This window comes from Pituophis catenifer, unplaced genomic scaffold, assembly GCF_029215685.1.
Source record: "Pituophis catenifer annectens isolate HBS135680 unplaced genomic scaffold, rPitCat1.0.hap2 SCAF_7, whole genome shotgun sequence".
Lineage (NCBI taxonomy): Eukaryota > Metazoa > Chordata > Lepidosauria > Squamata > Colubridae > Pituophis > Pituophis catenifer.
In genome coordinates this window covers 54,114,298-54,119,707 of record NW_027256887.1, presented here as the reverse complement: position 1 = coordinate 54,119,707, position 5,410 = coordinate 54,114,298, and positions in this window count along the sequence as shown.

Here is a 5,410-nt window from a genome sequence, read left to right as displayed (position 1 = left end):
AAAAAATATAAGACGGTCTTATTTTCAGGGAAACACGGTAAATACATACATACCAGTGGTGGGTTGCCCCCGGTTCGGACCGATTCTATAGAACTGGTAGTAAAACCAGTGGGAGGCTCTGCCCACTGACCCTGATGTCACCAGAGGCGATCTGCGCATACGCAGAAGCTTCTGCGCATGTGAGGAAGTAAGGTGCACATGCGATTGAAGCGCGTGCACGCGCATGATCCCGTTACAAACCGGTAGTAAAGGTAAGTAGAACTCACCCCTGATACATACATACATATATATGCTTCGCATGAATAAACTTTTTAGTTGACAAGTAAACAATATTTTGACTATAAAGTGTAATTATGCCCTAAGGAAAATGAGGATTGGATGCTTTGAAAAGCTTATTTCTAGTGCACTATGGTTATTATAAATTGTCTGATTTAGTTAAATCATGGTTTATATGTATAATAGTCCTTCATGTATATTCCTATCTTTTTATGATTATTTTAAAATGCCTGATAGGATTTGTTTGACATTTTTGCCTGTAATGTTATGACATTGAAATAAAAGGAAGAGTGATGATTTGTTGTACAGTGAGCTTTTCATTGGAGAATCCCCCTCTGAAAAATAAGGCTGGCATTATCACACTGATTTTTGTTTCCTTTGCACAGATATTTAAAAATGTAGATTTCCCCTAACCAGATAGCTAAAGTACAGAATTTCATTATCTCTTTCATTACCACGGGAGCAAACAGTTCCAAATTTTACAAATGTTGGACATGCCAAAGGAGGGGAGAGATTAATTTATTCACGCCAGCCTCTTTAAACTGTCAGGAGCAGGGCTTTAAAATGACCGTAACCCCCTCTGATGCTTCTGTCAAAAATACACTGTCCAACTAAAGAAAAGCCATGTTGGCAGTAGCAATTCACCTTGTGCCCTCCCAAATAGGCAAATGTAGAATGCCCAGCCCAGCCCCAAGTTGAAGCAGCAGGTTTTCTTTTTTTTTTATTGAAAAAGTTTTTCAAATACAAATTTTTCCCCCTTTTTCTCCCCCCCCTCCCTAACCCCCCCCTCACCACCCCTCCCCCTGTGACTTCTACAAAATAAAATCCAGATTCATAACAGATTATAATACTTTACCATCCCCCTAATACTCCATCCCCCTAATACTGACCCTTTTCTTTCTAATAGTATTATTACATCCCCCTTTTACTATACATTTCAAAATAACATTCTACTATAACATATAATAACTTCTAATTTAGCATAGTAATATTATTATAACTCCCAATTTAGCAATAATCTGACCTTTTTCTCCTCCCCCATACATATATCTGTATTAATATAACATTTCAAAACAACCTTCCACTTTAAGACTATATAATAAATCCTAATTTAACATTTAATCTTTTGTGTATATTAATATAACATTTCAAAGCAGCCTTCCACTATAAGACTATATAATAAATCCTAATTTAACATTTGTTCAGCTCATAGTCTATCCATTTCCTCCACTCCCATAAATATATCTCTTAAACATCCCTTTTCTTAAACTAAACAGTCAATAAACTAGCCTGTCTCCACCCACTTTCCTACAAGATTACCATACATAACAATTCTTAATATCTTTATTCTTCTGCCCACCCTACAAAAAAATATTCCCTTATATAGATAAAATCAATAACTTTAAACTTATTAATTCATATAATGTCTTCTTGATGTCTTTCCACTGGATTAGTAACTCCATCACCCATATTAGGGTAACGTAACATCCTGATTGCAGCAGAATGTTCAGAATCCTCAGTTATCATCTGCCCCCATCAGTAATAAATATCTTCATGTATATAAAAAAAGAAAACAACCACCCGAGTGACATTATAATTGTATTCCATATAATATCTGTAATAGTGGATTTCTTCAGGATTATTAATTCCCACCATCCTAATGGGGTAACAACCAGATCTTCTGCATGCCCCAGCATAACTCTCTTGCCATGTAGCTCAGCATAAACATAATATATTTATCAAAAACGAGTCCAAAATAGATAATTCCAATCCAACAATTTAAGGCCCTTTTCACATCCCAAAATTGCAGCATTGCAGAAGTCTGTCACTCTCCTCAGGATGAAGCAGCAGGTTTTCTTGATAGAACCTGGCTCCTATGCGTTTTACTTGGCATTTCTGTTGGAAGAAATGGCTCAGTTCATCAGGGAAATCAGCTATTTTAAGGTTGGGCCTCTTTATGAATGGTTGGTAGTTTAATAGTTTTTATATAATTTCTTTTTGTGTCGCTTTCTCTTATCGGCTTGCTTTTTCCCTTGCCCTTCCTTGCCTTTCCCTGTTAAAACCTTTATGCTCATCCAGCAGTAAGTCTGAAAATATTCTCTGGTAAGTCTTACTCCCAAGAAGGCTGAGGTCTTCCCTTCACATATATCAACCATCTGTCTAATCAGTTGAAGAATCATGACCTGTTTATAGTAGTAATTCATTGGGATTCATGTTTAATGACTATATTTACTTATTTTCTGGTTGGCAACATAAAATACACTTGATTTGTTGGAAGCCACAATTTGATTTGATGCTGAAACATCAGTGTGATTTGTCATTATTACTCAGACCAGTTTTGTTGTATTTGAAACTGAAATTTGTACATAGATCAATTTAAATCAGTGTTTCTCAACCTTGGCAACTTTAAGACTTTAGGACTTTAACTCCCAGAATTCCTCTGACAGCTTGGCTGGCTGGAGAATTCTGGGAGTTGAAGTCCAGATGTCTTTAAATTGCCAAGATTGAGAAACACTGATTTAAATGATGATAAAGGGTTGTAACTTGTGTGGTACCATGATTGAATTTTCTACTAGATTCTGAAGCATTTAAAGTTTTGAAGCCCTCTTGTGTAAATTCAGATAGTTATCCCTCTTATCATATTTGCTTTCAGTTTGAAAAAGGATTAAGGTTCTGCATGTTCTGTGGGAAATCTGTTACCTTAGGATGTCATCTTTATAAGGCATCATATGATAGGGAAAGAAGACTGAGCAAAGCATACTTAGGGGATTTCTGTGTTGCATAAACTCCACTAGGTTTATTTGTAAAATGAAGTTAATTGAGTTCTCAAATAGCTTTATATTCTGAAGTTGAATATGAATATGACAGGAGTTCATGGCTTGATGTCAGTACCATTTTCTTACCTTAGTTTACTGCTTCATAAATAAAAAATATTTAGAGTTGTCAATCCTTAATCTTGATCCTAAAAACTAGAACAAGGAAGTTTATATCACAATGTTTCTTTATGCTATGCTGCAATGTATGATAAATTGTAGGAATAACTTCATTTTTTAATGCTCAAAACAATTTTTGTTCTCAATGCGTGAAGAAAACATGAATATTCAGAAGTAACATGAGCTGAGAAGTATTTCTACAAATATTCTTGGCTAGGAATTCTTGAATAGGCAGAAGAATGTTTCAGTGAAAGCTTAATTCTTTACTACTGCTCTAGTTATTGTATTGATTGTTGCTTATAAACATAATTATTAACATAATTGTTTTCTTCACCTGGGGACCTTCCTATTTAATTGGATGATCCACCTGGTCTATAATCTGGTGAGCAGGATAATTCTTCACAAGTCTAAGTGATTGACTATTGGTATGTGCTGCTGACATGAGAACAATGTTTTGTATTATTATTCCTAAGAATTCTTTACAGCACTCTACACAACTGGGCAAACAGTACACTTAATGAAAGCTAAGTAGTGACTGACAAGATGGAAGGACTTGTCCACATAGCTGTCCTACAAAAATCCATTGAAGGCTTATGATTCTGGTGGTGTTGATGTTGCAGGCTCTCAAGTGAATGGTGATATCTATGAGAGTAGGCTTGTTTCTGTGTGGCAGTATGCTTATTGTGTAGCTAATGATAGTGTGAAGCCAAATAATGTAGCTTTCTGGTTTCTAGAGTATACTTCAAGTATATTCTAAGTACCTTGTATATTATTAGCTTGCATATATGTGGTATGTAAAAACTTCCAAGCTAACATCTTGAGGCCATGATCTCTGCACCAATCTCTTCTGGAGATTGATGTCATGATTTGTACTTTTGATTATTTTTGGAAATGATTTTTGGTAAGTTTGCAAGTTTCAGCTATCAGCATAGGTGCTTTAAATTCCTCCAGAATTTTCACTCATATATGCATTCTGTTATGTATGTACTTCTATAGTAGTAGGAACCATTAGAGTTGATGTAAATGCGAACAGACTCATGGCGCTGTCTGTGTGGTTTCCACATTCAAGAAGTGAGGATGGCATGCAAGACATGATGGTGTGAATCTATTTTCATTTACAACAGTTATAGTAGTTCCTATGCCATTCTCCCTGTTTTTTTAATTCTTGTGACAAAGTTTTTGCTTCTTTGTGTATTCAGATTGTAGATACAGTTTGTGTTGTTAAGTCTAGAACACAGGTTGTCTTGGGTTTTGTTGTTTGGAGGATCGGTAAAAATTAATTTGTTAATTTCCTGGAGAAAACAAAAGTGCCGAAGGCTGGATTTCTTCCTTGATCTGGATTTATATTTCTTTTGGACTCTGCAATGACTTTTGATCCCTAAATTTGATCACAGTTAGTATTAGGGAATTGCCAGTTTTCTTTACATGAATTATTTGCATATAAGGTTTTGTGAAGTTGACCACTTCCCAGTATTTGAGTCGTAACCTCCAACCTGTTTCTATATCTGAAGTCATGTTGGCTTTGGCAACAAACTGGAGGCTGGCTGTGGGTGAGGTTCAAGAATTTTGAGATATCTAGCTTGTTTTAGTCCCCTTTCCAGTGTCTTGCCCCTACTGGTACCTTTTGGAATACGGCTTAAGTCCAGAGAACTGAGATTTCAATCATACTTGAGTTTGCTGTTGTGCTTGCCCTGCTGCCTGTGTTAAATAGAATTCTTAGTACCACTTAGCCTGGTGACTACCTGAATCTGAGGAAGACCGCTTCCAATACTGAGATAACACAGATTCAGGTTTGTCTACGGTCAGCAGAACTGGGGTTTTGTTTTTTGCAAGGAGATTCAGCTTGCTGGAGAGCGCAAGTTCTTGGTTTGGCAGTATTCTTCTATTCCTTAATGAATTTAAAAAAGGCCCTCAATTCAGAAGCAAATACTTTGAAGTTACTTAAGAGGTAGTATAGTAATCATTGTGGCTGCCTGTTCAGCTTGACAACTGTTGTCTCTTTGCCAGTGGTATTGATAGTCTCATAGACTTTGCCAGTGGTATTAATAGTCTCACAGACTATTCTGTGAGAAGTTGATTGGAGATGCTTCTGATTTACACTCCCATCGTCGCTCAGGTCCTATTAGTTACTAGATGTTTCTTTCCAGAGAAAAGGTAAAAAAATCAAGGGAAGTCCAAATTGAGCCTTGATGGTAGTGGTC